The 13,659-nt window shown below is 40.0% G+C and overlaps 1 protein-coding gene and 1 long non-coding RNA gene across 2 annotated transcripts in view; one reads left to right on the top strand and one right to left on the bottom strand.

Moving 5' to 3' along the window:
- Positions 1-13,659, bottom strand: part of UBE2W (ubiquitin conjugating enzyme E2 W) — a 34,460-nt gene that overhangs the window by 20,643 nt on the left and 158 nt on the right. The gene's annotated exons all lie outside the window — the stretch shown is intronic.
- LOC310893536 overlaps positions 2,864-13,659 on the top strand; it is a 21,995-nt gene continuing 11,199 nt past the window's right edge. The window contains exon 1 of the long non-coding RNA XR_014579069.1: positions 2,864-13,249. This is a non-coding gene — a long non-coding RNA (uncharacterized lncRNA). The remainder of the gene's footprint in view (positions 13,250-13,659) is intronic.

Here is a 13,659-nt window from a genome sequence, read left to right as displayed (position 1 = left end):
ATTATTTTGTTGTGTTTAAAAGACTGATATACCAAGTACACACACATTACACACAAAAGGCACACTGAAACTAAAATTCTGAAATTAAACATCTGGAAAGGGATGGTTTCAGAGGGAGAGATTTCCTTGTGTTTTATAGCCATAAATACAGGAAACTGCTTTTCAGGCACAAAATTCTTGACAATTAGGGGTGGCACATGTAGCAGGACAAAGGACACTGGATGAACACTTTTCCAACAATCGTGGCCATCTCATCTCTAGAAACTTACAAACTCAGGGCTTGCTGATACCTCAGGGAAGTCACCTCTCCATCTTTCTAACATAAGGATGGATCAAAGATTTGTAAAATATCCTTGCAGTTAAAAGCCTTTAACATTTCCCACATCACCCTATCTCTGCCTATTCCACTGCTTTTCCAACTGGAATAGTTTTCTTCACAGTAAGAGATCCAGGTGAGTGAAGCGAATTACGCCAAACCACTTCTTTTATTCTTCATGGAGACAGAATTCTTTGACTTATTTTCAGCTTAATTCTGTCCTTGCCCAATCTTCCCTAAACTAAACCTATGTAATTCTCTCAACTTCCTCCCACCCCCAAGTCTCATTATCTGTGCATTTCATTTGTGCAGCTGACTGCTTAACTATATACATATCTATTTACACACCACACAAATATATACACATACATACGCATATACAGTAACCTGACACTCAAAACCAGCCTCTTCACTTAAGGCTCAAAGTTGCGTGGCTGAGAAGAATGTTTCATCATTATCCTTCTGTGCATATCCCACAGATTTGCTTTTTCTTTGTAGCGGCACAATGCTTTTTACACACTTTCAGTCTGCATTCTGTATTGGTTTGGGCTGGGACAGAGTTCATTTTCTTCAAAGTAGCTCCTGTGGTGCTATGTTTTGGATTTGTGATGAAAAACAGTGCTGATAACACACTGACATTTTAGTTGTCGCAGAGCAGTGCTTGCACAGAGCCAAGGTCTCTTCTGCTTCTCACACTGCTGTGTAGTGGAGGCCAGAACTGCATGAGCAGCAGGGAGGGGACACAGGCAGGACAGCTGACCACAACGACCAAAGGGATATTCCACACCATCAAATGTCATCGGGGTTAGCAACTAACAACTGGGAGAAAGGGAGGGGGGATGTTTGGAGTTGTGGCTTTTGTCTTCCCAAGCAATCCCTACACAAGATGAAGCCCTGCTCTCCTAGAAACAGCTAAACACCCACCTGCCAAAGGGAAGTAGCAAATGAATTTCTCGCTTGCTTTGCATGCACATGCAGCTTTTGCTTTACCTATTGTCTTGATTTCAATGTACAAGTTCTCGTTTTACCTTTCACATCACACGATGGAGTGAGTGAGCAGCCGCGTGGGACTGGGCTGCCTGCTGCAGTTAACCCAGCTCAGCATTCGCTGCCGCACGAGCACTGGTTAGCCTGCTACTCCTTTAAGCTTCTCCCCTCTCCTTCCCCAGTTAAATACACTGTACCTTTCTCTCCTGAAAGCCATTTTGCTGATTTTAATCCTTCTTCAGTTGAAGCTTCTCCATTTGTTGTCACTTTTGTATTTTGTGAGAACGCTTGCACGCAGCTTGGATGACTGGGATGTAAGAAAGCATGAAAGCCTATGCAGACTAGCCCTCAGAAAACCCTTTGGCAGGTCTGCTCAGCACAAAGGAACAAAACGCCCTTTCTCAGTCAGACCCTCATTTGAAACAGAACAATTTTACAACAACCAAATTACTTCTGTGATACCTTGAGATACCTCTGTAGTTAAAAGGACCAAAAAAAAAAAAAACATTAATTTATACCACATTTTTCTTGCTGGCTCATTCAAAGGCCAAAGCAAAAAAAAATATTTGCATCATCAGAAAACATCTACTGCTCTGTTTTCACAGTAGTTACTACACAGCAAAAGAAGAAACTCAATACAATTTGCTCTAAAAATATAGCTAAAATGGATTTCCTATCTATGTACAAGTTAATTGTCTATTTATAACCTGTAGGTACCAGAGACCATTCAGTTCAGCGATTTCCAGAAGCCACTTTTTTTATAGGAAAGCAGAAGAATAAAAATAGTATTTACCATCTGGAAACTCACTCAAAATAATTGCCAAAAAAGCAAATCAGAATCGGTTGCTTAAACACTTAAAAACAACAAAAAACACACAAAAAAACAAACAGCTGAATGCTAGTGGCAGACATAATATCCAATACCAAAAAGCTATTAAATCTGTCCCATTTGTTTGCCATGATTTACTGCCTCGTTGTTATTAAGTACCTGTGTCATCTGTTCTTTGCTTTCCTTTTCCATTAATAGATTAATCCTTTTCTTCATCTTTCTTTTAGGTGATTTAAAAAAAACTTTAATGCTTTTTCAAATCTACTAATTTAAAATAATGAACCACGGGTAGATTTCACCCTTACATGCTTTCCCCTTCCTTTTATATGGAGCTTTAAGAGCGTACAAAAGAAAGTGAAAATAAGTTGTCAAAGTCTTTTATTATCTTCTACTCACTAAATAGCTTCTCCTGTAGCTACACTTTTATTACATTTCCTCTATTCTTCCATATTGAGACAACTTGCCACTGTAAAATAGTATTTTCTAGAAACCTGTAGCACAACGCTTATCAGTAGTCTATCTTCATTTACGAATCTCCACCTCTGTTGAGAAATGCGTATCTGAAGTAAATACTCTAATTACTTTTGCTTTTTAATTACCATGAATCAAGAGTGATATTCCTGTCATCACACATTCAAGTTGCCTTCAGCCTCTCGGCCAGCTCCTTCCAGTCAAACTACAAGACAGTACAGCCACTCACTTCCCACAACAGCCTCCATCACTCACTCACATGATTTCTATACACCTATATGCTCTTCGGATCAGTGCTTGCTGTATTGTTCTTTCCAATATTATAAGACCATCATTCCAATGCTTCTGCTACTCCACCGTGGGATTTCATATAGGCATTCCCTTACTGCTTGTCCACTTCTGATTTAAGACAACTGAGAAAGAAAAATCAGAGCGCAAACATTAAGTTACATGGGCAATCTTAATTTGAGCTCGTCCTTATTTTTGAGATAGAGGATTTTATGCTAAACATTGTTTTAATATAACTTCTAAATAAACTAAAACTAAAAAGTATGAAATTGGTATCACATTCACTACCTAGAGGGAGAGGGATGAAGAGAGCACGAAGATCAGAAACGCGAGACTGGATAACACCACGGTCCTTCAATTAAAAGAATGACCAGCTGCAAGACAAAGAATAACAACACAAGCAGCAGTTTGCACAAGTGTTTTCATAAAGGTGGAAGCCTTTGAAACCATGATTACTTAATTCACCTACCTCTACAGGAAAGGGTGATTCAGGGATGAAACCAAAGAACACAGCTTAACAATGATCCAAACATCAATTCCAAAGGAAAGCTTACTGCAGTAGTTGAATTGCCTGACATAGCAATGGCTTGTATCCTACAGCTAATTCTGTCAAACAGGATTCGTGCAGCCCGCTCAGATATCCTCTACAGATTTTCTGAAGCGTGAAGCTCGTAAGACTTCTCAAAGAATATGGAGCAAAGAACAAAATTAACCACGTGTCAGCACAGCAGAATTCTGCCAACTCCTCACAGAGCTCACAACAAACTATCATTTTAATCCAGAAAAATGGCAGCCACTGTCTGGTACAGTTTAGGTTTAAACATCTCCAAAGCCAATAGCTTCTAGCACCTTTGCTAGGCAAAAATTCTTCTTGCTCCAGTGGGGTACGCATCCCTCTTTGCCAGCTCTGGATCTGGTGTGGTAACATCTCAAATGCCACAGCTAAATTTCTCACTTGTATTGATTCCTGGAGAATCACATAAAGCAGCAGAGGCAGGGCATTTAAAAAGATGCAATGTAAAAACAGGGACAGGGTAGCAGTTTAGTACAGGAGAAGATTTGGAGGTTGGTAATGTGAATGTTTCAGAATCCATCTCCTAGAATCTGACAGTTTGGTTACTGTGCACCCTTAAGCCAGACGTTATGCTACAAACATCTATTAACAGAATCAAAATTACTTCACTGGTCTCACAAGGGAATAACCTGTACTCCTAAAGCATATATGACAATACCACTGTCATATTCCCCAAGCCAGGGATCTTGTTTCTGGTTCTACCACAAACAAGGCTCATACCCAAGGCAGACAGCCTTTAACTCTAATTTCCCACAAAGAAACAGGGCACTCAAATTCATCCCCCACCTCCATGAAAATTTGAGTAGATCTTGTAGATGTGTGGAAAATACCTTTCTCAACGCCTCTAAAACAGAGCATCACAATATCAGGCGTCTACTTCCAGTTCTAAACTCTTGCAACAGCTTTGCCCTTCCCTTAGAAAACTGGAGCCTAGAAAGAGTTAAAACATAATAAAGCTATCTGCAAAAAGTATGTATGCTTGCAGTTAAAAAAGTAAGGTACCCTTAGTTCTAAGGGTCACTGCCAACTATGAATATATGTACATATTATTGAGAGCTATTAAGGCAGCCAACAAATACTGTTTTCGTTAAGGCACTGTACTTCATAACTGGAGCGGGCAAAGCACACACACACTGTTACATTGGCCTTGTCAATTAGCAGTAAAATATTGATGCCATAATGCAATCAAATTCGACTGTGTGCCCATAGTCCTGGCTTATTATTTCCTCAGAGTTGAATATACTTCATAAAGGTAAATGATACACAGAAAATAAAATTGAAAAAGAGCTCAGTGCATATATTCAGGCATCTTATCTTTGCAGTTCTTGAATATTCTACTTTTTGGTGTTTCAAAAAATGTTGCGTGAGATATGCAGTGTCTGAAATGGGTAATCTAGGAGCTAAATAATGAGTTATCTTAGTAAAATACTTTACCTATAAGCAACCTTTCAGATGGACTTGAAAATTTAGGAATAGAGAAAAATGCTGAGCTGATTGAACCAAAATGAAATTCAGTACAAGACCAGATATATTATGGGCAGTGATAAGAGTTTGGTAGAAAACAGTTGGTGAGGGGAAAGCAGTTTTTCTCTAGCAATAGAGCAGAAACCAGAGTGGAAAATGTGTAAACAGCTTCCTTCGATTTCTGTTGGAGGAAGCATTCCACCTTCTCTTCCCACTAATATACGCTGGGATGGGCAACGAAGCTGCAGTGAGGTAGCCTTTTCACCTGGAGCAAGAGACCCTACCAGTCATGTTCAGTTATGCACTGTCATGAGGACCTGAAAAAACTAAGTGACGGAACAGCAACTTCAGCGTATCACGCACTAGGAAAGATGAGTATCCAAAATATCTGTTTGTCAATTTTGTTAGAAACCTGTTTCCAAACACTATTTCCATTCTTTGTCTTTGTTGCGATGATATATGAAAGGAGCAACCTTCCAAGGCCGTGCCTTCCTAACCACTGTGAACTCAACTCTTTATCTAATTCGGAGATCTGCAAGGAAGAAAAGCTAACTCATAAATAGGAGTTAAAAATTAATCCCACAGGGGCTCCACTCTTGCTGTATGCTAGTCAACGTGCTGCATCCCAGGGAGACCCAACGGTATTTCTTCAGTAACTGCTAGTGATTCTCTTGCACATCCAGAGACTTAAGCGCACCTAGCAAACTGCTAGCACAAAAGCACTGACAGGCCTAGGACGGAGCCTTGGCAAAGAATTTACATTTCACTTATGAGCTACAAGCTGTCACCTCCTCCCCCATTCGAGTTACTAAGCACCTCACAGAAACATCCTTCCCGATTTGGGTAAGTTTTTATATCCGGGCGATATCCATAGAGATATCTCCTTTATGAATGGAGGCAAATGGTAACCTCGTACCAGAGCAGGAGCAGTCACTAGGCTGCAACGCCAGCGCTGTGACAACACCGTCACGTTGCTCCCTAAGCATAGCTGTCACAGGCCTGCCAGGACAACCTCCCAGCCTGAGAGAACAAGACCAGGGACAGCTCTATTTTCAGTATTTTTGTTCTTCCCTTCGCACATTTCTTACTGAAAACCATCTCAAATCTCAAGGCATGTGAAATTCTAAACACTGGGTAAATAGCCCTGGTTGTCAGACACACACACACACACAAAAAAAATAAACTCTTCTACAGAAAATACAGTATTAGCAGCACAAGTATTGTTGCAACTGATTCCATGTTTCTGTTATTTCAGTATTCTATTCCTAAATAGACACCTAAATTTAAACACCAAAAAGCTCTCAAACAGAAGAGAAATAGGTAAAGATTAAAAATGCTGACTTATAAAAAAAATATTATTTACTAAAGTCAAGCAAGCAACAGAAAAGATGAAAGAGAGAGTTCCTGAAGAGCTCAGGAAGTGCTTTGTTTCCTAATAAGCAGGTCATTCAAAAAGCCCCCGCAGAGTATATTGCATTAACCAGGTGAAATCATTCGGCCCAGACTCCCCAGCACACAAGCCATCCAGATCCTTGACTATCGCAGTCCTGGGAGAATTTTTGCTAATCAGTGGAAATTTACTTATAGTAAGTTTTAATCAAGGCCCAGAGGAGGAGGGAAGAGAGATGAATCGGCTGGATGTGCCCAATTAGAGCTTCAGCAGGACACAGCAAAACTGCTTTGCAGAATAATATGCCCATAAAAAATAATGCCAGGATTTGAGTTGGAAGAATTGTTTTTCAGTTTTATCTATTTTTGGCTGAATATCAGGTTTTCAATCTGTACTCAGAGTGCAGAAGCAGATTAGTATCCTCCTCCTTATTTCTAATAAAACATGTCAACATCTGGCAACCCAGTTCTACAATGTTATTTTCCCAGACCAATCCGCAGTTCAAGTCCCCAGCATCAGGCATTTTGTGCGTTTCTCTCTTTTTCAGGGAGCCTAAAGGCAGTGCAGGAAGCTTTTTAACGAGCTACTTGTAAAGAAGTTCCCACCAATAATGGTTTGTTGTTCTGAACATTTTAAGGTCTCACTAGGGTAGGGTGGAGGTTGTTGATTTCTCAGTTCACTAACCAGGAGACTCTTCACATGTTCCACCCCAAGATACTCTAAAATAAAGCGAGAAATAGTGCAAGTTGGGGATTTCTCAATATTTGACTGGAAGGTCAAGGCCACGCAGCACTTTCTAGAGAGAATTGACTTCAGATCACCAAGAGGCGAGAACAACCTGAAAACAGAACTACAACATAATTAAACAGACACCAATAACTGCACACACAAAACCACTCCACACACCACAGCCTGAAAAGCTTTTTCCAGCTAATCCCATTTTTGACACTAAACCTGTCATTTTAAAGCAAATTAAGTGAAATCCACTAATGAAGAATAAAACGAACCCGACAGCTAGTAATCTGCTTTTTCAAGGGATTCTTCAGACATAACAATGGCCAGCACAAGCCTCAGACAGTACTAACAAGTCAAACACGAATAATTCAGTTTTTTAAGGACAAGCGTCTGACATCATTTAAACTGCTTCAGCTAAAGCAACGACTTCAAGATAACAGCAAGGACTGGCATAATGAGGGCAACCATATGTCTACCGGGGAATTTCTCATCCTTACGAAGAACGTTCCAGAGGCTGAAAATCGAGATAAAATACTGTATGCTGACAAAATACCTTTTGGGAAGAAAAGGGAGTAAAAAAGGGAAAAAAGTCAGAAACAGCCAACTGTAACAAGATTTAAATACTCATCTAATCCATATCCCTAGGTATGGCAGGTAGAAAATTTAGGAAACCTCAATCCATTCAGTTTCTTTGTCCCTTCTCCTTATTGGCCACCGATTTCTAATCAAGAAAGAATCTATCTATGTAAACACGTGGCACAAAATCCCATGAAGGGTTTTATTCCAGCAGATTTTAGAGACAGTATTTGCTATACTCCAGTAAACTAAAAAAAATGTATTGACATATACAAGGATCTTTTTTTCTTAAAGCTGATCAAGCAGTATTTTTAATTGAGTTGAATATCAAGATGACAACTTCGGTTTTATCACCCAAGAGAGTTATTTTTAAAACTGTGTATGAAAGGACGAATAGCATTCTCAACAACACCATTAATTACCACCACCAAAACAAAAATTTCAGCAATTCCTGCTCTGCCACTGTCACCTTCTTGCCCTTTCTCATCAAACTTTTTAATACTGGTGCCAAGGAGGCAAATGGTGGGTTCCACCTCCTCCTTTTCACCCCCAAGACCGAACCCCGCTCTTAATTTAATTTAAGTGCTAAAGGTCAAGGAGGGGACAGACAGACGGGACAACCTGCAAGGACTTGCACAATTTCAGAAGACCTTTTGAGCCTTCTCATTCTACCATGAAAGGATGCTTAGTGGCTCTTCTTGCTTTAAAAGACTTAAAATGTATTTGTAATTTGCTTTTAGTTAATGAAGTTTTAGCAGATTTAAATTGTAACATTGCCTTTTCCTCCCTTCAAAAGGAAAAAAGAACACAACCCAAGTTCCCAGCTGTCAGTCCTACTTCAAAACCATGCAAGATGCATGAAATTTTTGCCTACAAGTCCAGAGTGAAAGACTTTCATCCTCGCTACTACCACGCCAGCAAGAACTTCAGCCTCCAAAAGCTTGCAAGCTTCAACTTTGGTTGTTAAACAAGGCTACGTCAGATGTGGTCATTCTACCAAGCGCATTTGGGTTTGTTGAACCCGACCGTAACAGCTGAGTCCAACAGAAGTTGGGCCTCACCTCTGTCATATTAATAGGGTAATTTAATCCCATTATCTCCTGCAGTATTCACCAGTACAGCCTGTACCTTTATACTATAGAAGCGAGGATCCTTTAAAGTCTTAGCTTGATAGAATTTGACCAAACAATTGAAGAAAGTGCTTGATCCACCACCTTGTGCACATTATTTGAGCTAAGCTGCTTTAGCTTATTATTTACAAGCCCCCAGAGCTTTCCAAGGGTACAGCTTAACAAGACAGCATTCCCTGGCTTTTGCAAATCTATTGTTTTCTCTTTTCCCCTTCTCAGGGCTTGAATAGCTAGGCCTAAAAGCAGGAACAGGGCATTATCAAGCTGAGCAAGAAATATCTACAACCGACTGGGATAACAGTTGTTTCCAGTAAATAGCTGCCTACTCCTATTTCCCTGACTTAAATCATACAGGTGTGGATCAGATAGCAACATTCAAAATACCAGGTTGAAAGCCTTCATGGTCTTCCATATTTTAGCCATACAGTTGGCCTATTTGGAAGAAAAATCTGCTGATATCTAGGGTTAGTTTTAGTAAACTAAAGTCTGCCACTGCTTTCTTTCTGTGAAGTGAATTCTTCTGTTGTAGCCCCCAAATCCTGCAGCTGCTGCACAGTAAAGCATTTCCCAAAGTAGTTTATAAAGGCAGATGCAAAAAGTGAGACTCCTTAGGGCCTAAAGCCATGACTTTTATTTTATTTATCTTCACTGAACTAATAACTGCAAATTTTAAACTTCACTGGATTTTTTAACTCGCTTCAAAAGTTAATTAAGAAAAAAACAAGATTAAACTCATCTTGGTAAAACAAATATAAATTTTGTATTTATCTCACATTACTGTAGCATGGCTTATAGCCAAAACTAATACACTGCGTACCGGTACAGACTGATAACTGAAGGTTACACAGAGGACTAATAACCACTTAGTGGACAGGAGAAATGGTATTTCCTCTCCACTCATTCTGGTCTCAGTTACAATACATCCATCTTTCAGTTTTAAAAAATATATATTTTTGTTTTGTTTTTTTAACCTTTCAATGGTATTTCACCAAAGGCACCATTAAATGTTTCACGTAGTTAGTAACTACCAGTAACCTCATTGTGTTTGTATCCCAGAATTGATTGTGTAGCTACAGTAGCCACTCATTTTCTTTTTAAATACTTAATTCCACATAACACAAATAATATCTTGCACTGTGACCTTCAGCAGCACCAAACACGTATACACCAGCACTGAAGTTCCAGTCAACTGAAAGCTTTACTTGATAAAGTTGTCTTTTTTTTTGTTTGTTTGTTTTATTATATAGATTTTAAAACTTCTTCATGGCCAAATTATGTCAAAGAGAAAATTATTTCCCAACTACTAAATAAAACTGCTGTCAATACTGAAGAACTATTGAGCAAGAAACAACTGTCCTGAGAGCAGCTGAAAAGAGAACTTCCACCGAGACAAGAAGAGCAGGTGAAGAATAGAAACAAGGAAGCTTAGATGAAAGTGGGCATATTCAGAACATTATATTTTCTTATAATGCAATTATAATGCCATTTTTTCCCTGAGATTTCAGTGGCTTGTATACAGTTTTCCCATCCCCTACCCCACTTCTTAAAAAGAAAAAAAACACACTAGGGTGAAACTTGTGGGCAGCTTCTGTGTTACCACCAGCTTGTGTTTTGTGATCAAGCTGCTGCTGATCTCAACTAATACAAATTCCACACTGTCATTTGGCACAGTTATTTTGTTAAATGCCTTTTGTTGCAGGTATTTAGAAAAAAAAATCTCTTGCTGAAACAAGACTTTTAAAGTAGCACTTTCTACTTTGACTTGAGCGTGTGTTTTGATAGTGGCCCAACAGCGGGCATTTTTCAAGGGCAAAAAAAGTCCTGATAACATAAAAGCATGCACAAACACAAGGCTGACATTCTACACTACAATCTTTACTAAAGCTGTTTGTGTCATTAATTACATTACCCCTAAATTTAATCAGATTTAAATATCTGCACGTACAAGCCCCGTGTGCCTACCTTAATGAAAAGACCAGAGGTTATTTTGGTGATAAGCACCTAAAACTGTCCCCATAGATGTGTCTGTGAAATCTCCTTAATCCGGTCATAAGCCAGAATTTCAAGAAACTCAGTATTAAGAAGAGAGGAAAGGTAAAATAGTGGTAATTCAAATGTCAGCATTACAAAGTGAATTTTTTCAAGTTTAGATGCAAGCAGTTGATACCTGTGGGCTTAGGGAAAGGCAGTAACTGAGTATGTAACACTGTACAGAAACAATGCATTTTCAGCTAAACTACTTTGGTTCTGTTCTTTACCCGCTCTTCTATTCTCAGTGGAAGTTCTGTGTTCCCAGCTGTTCTGAGAATAACTGCTTATTATTTCATATTTCTTCAGTATTTGCCACATTTTTATGTTAACTCTAGCTTTAAAACTAAAGATGCTACACCGAATTTTCATAAGAAGTCCATTCTATTTGCTTGTTCTGCAGTACTCACAACTTCTCAGAATATTTCTTCTCCCCTTCACCAAGAAGTTACACAAGCTTGCACTTTTTCTGAGAAAAATCTTGGGAAAAAAAAAAAACAACAAAAACATTTGCCTAAAGGCTAAACAAACCCAATGACGAATCAGTCAACACTTTGTATGACACAGGGGCTAAAAAGCAAAACAGAGGATCTCATCAACATGGGCTTCTATTATCTAGAAAGAGTGTTATGGAAAGCTACCGTAACAAGTGTCCGTGCAGGCAGAAATCATAATAAACCTAAACTAGGCACACAAAGGCTCATACTCCCAAGTTTTGAGTTACGATACATCAGCTGAACCACAGTAGCTGTTCAGGTTGATCTTCATCGACATTGGCAAAAAGAGTTTGATTTCATAGAGTTTCAACCCTTTCCTCGCAGGATGACTTCAGAATATTGCAGTCAAATAATTTCCCTTTAAGTTAATCACAGAAATTTTGGTGGATATGTAAAAACAAGGTCTAATCAACTGAGGGCATCACAATGTTGCAGAAATCATGGCATTCGAGTAGCTCAAATAAATTTTAGTCATTTTTTGATATCATTCGTATCAGAAATATCAACAAAACTGCCATAATGGTATGGTAATAGACTATTGGTATAGTTACAGACTGCAATGAGTTGCACAAACATTTCAGACACTGGGTATTAAAAAAAAAAACTGTATATAATCAGAAAAGTGACTTTTTTTGAGTAAGGCTACTTACATATTAAATGTTAGCAGCAATGAATGAACATGAATGGAAAAATCACTCAAAATTATATACAACAGCTTCCTTTGTAAAATGTTTTCCATGCTGAAGATTTGAACGTTCTTCGATAGAAAACTTCAGAGCTTTGAAATCTTGTTCACCTGTGAAGGTGCCCAATCCTGGGAAACTTACTAATTTTACTGCAGTTAGTTTAGGTTTCCTGCTTATTTACAACAAAGGTTCCTATGCAATTCCTTTTCCATTTCTCTAGTTTTTGAGCACAGCATAAATGAATGTCTAAAACTCCGGAAAAAGTCATTATTTTCAGAATGTTATGCAATTGGTAGGACATAAACAAAAAAAAAAAACCAACTCCATAAAATTCGTCATCAAAAGACAACAGAACAGAATTTAAAAAAAAAAAAAGAGAAAGAAGTATAATCTTACAGCAAGCATTTCTAAAATGGAAGCAATTACAACACGAGAGTCACATTTTCAGGAAGAGAGTATTACCTCCACACATAACTGATCTTTTAGACAAGATTTGTAATTCCTGTGTCCTAAACAATGATTTTGTAATCATTATTTCCCTTTTACAAAGGAATCAACAGGAATGAGGGTGAGGCAAGCTGCAGAAGGTCATTTAATAGGCCGAAGACAGAGCATAGCCTTGGTTTATAAAGCCCCACAGACTGTCTCCTTCAAGTTTCACAACCGTCACTTCCTTATGTTTTTTTACGTAGCTTTATAAAAAGTTTCTACTTAATGAACGACTGTCTCAATTTTGCACTTGTGGAAACCTGAGTGTTAAAAAAAGGATTACAGAAACGCATTCGCCAGACTGAGCTGCTAAATCGAAGACACATCAGCCTATCTGTCTAAACTGCTGCTAAATCAAGAACGTTCTGTACAGCATGTTCAACTATGTTCAAGTTCTCGATCCCGTCTCATTTCAGTAACTCAGAAAGACCTACAAATTTTTTTAATGCTTCTAATCTCTGCCAGCAGCATTGCTACCCCACAAGGCCCGGTGTTTTGACACTTTAACTCTTGTCGGCACTAAATCCAGGCTAACAGAATTAACCTCATTGTTTGTACGCTCCTTCTGGGTCGTCCCATTACTCGTGACAAAAAAATACGAGTTATTGTGGATCAGAACGAAAAGAAGAAAGAGGGATTTGAAGAGGAAAACGAGAAGCAGGGGATCAACCGCATCTAAACGCGAAACGAAAATACAAATAATAAGGAGGCGAAGCGGAGCAGGTGACACAGGAAAGGCCAGGCCCACAGCCGCAAAGCCCGGCGCTCTTTTGTCCTGGGCACGTCCCGGTAAGTCAGGGCAGAAGCCAGCCACGGTGCCCGAGCGGATCCTGCAGCTGCCATCCCCGGCTCCTCCGGAGAGGCGGACGAAGGCGGCACCCGGCTGGAAATACCTGTCGGGCAGCGGCAGGCTGCCTGCACCCCGCCGGCCCTGCGGCAGCCCGGTGCAAGCACGCAGAGCCAGGCGCCCTCGGCCCGCAGCTTCCCGGGGGGACACCCCTGGAGGCAGGGCTCGGCCCCGGCCCCTCAGCGCCCCTCAGCGCCCCTCAGCCCCCTCAGCCCGCACCGAGGGCCCCGACCCCGCTCCCTTCCCCTCCCCGCCCTCTCCCCTCCGCCTGCCCCCCCTCTCAACCTCCCCTCACCCCTCCGGGCACCCCCCCGAGGGCCGGGCCGGGCTCCCCTCGCTCCCCCTCACCGCC

The sequence above is a fragment of the Anser anser genome (assembly GCF_964211835.1).
Source record: "Anser anser genome assembly, chromosome: 2".
Lineage (NCBI taxonomy): Eukaryota > Metazoa > Chordata > Aves > Anseriformes > Anatidae > Anser > Anser anser.
This window is presented reverse-complemented; position numbering and strand designations above follow the sequence as displayed.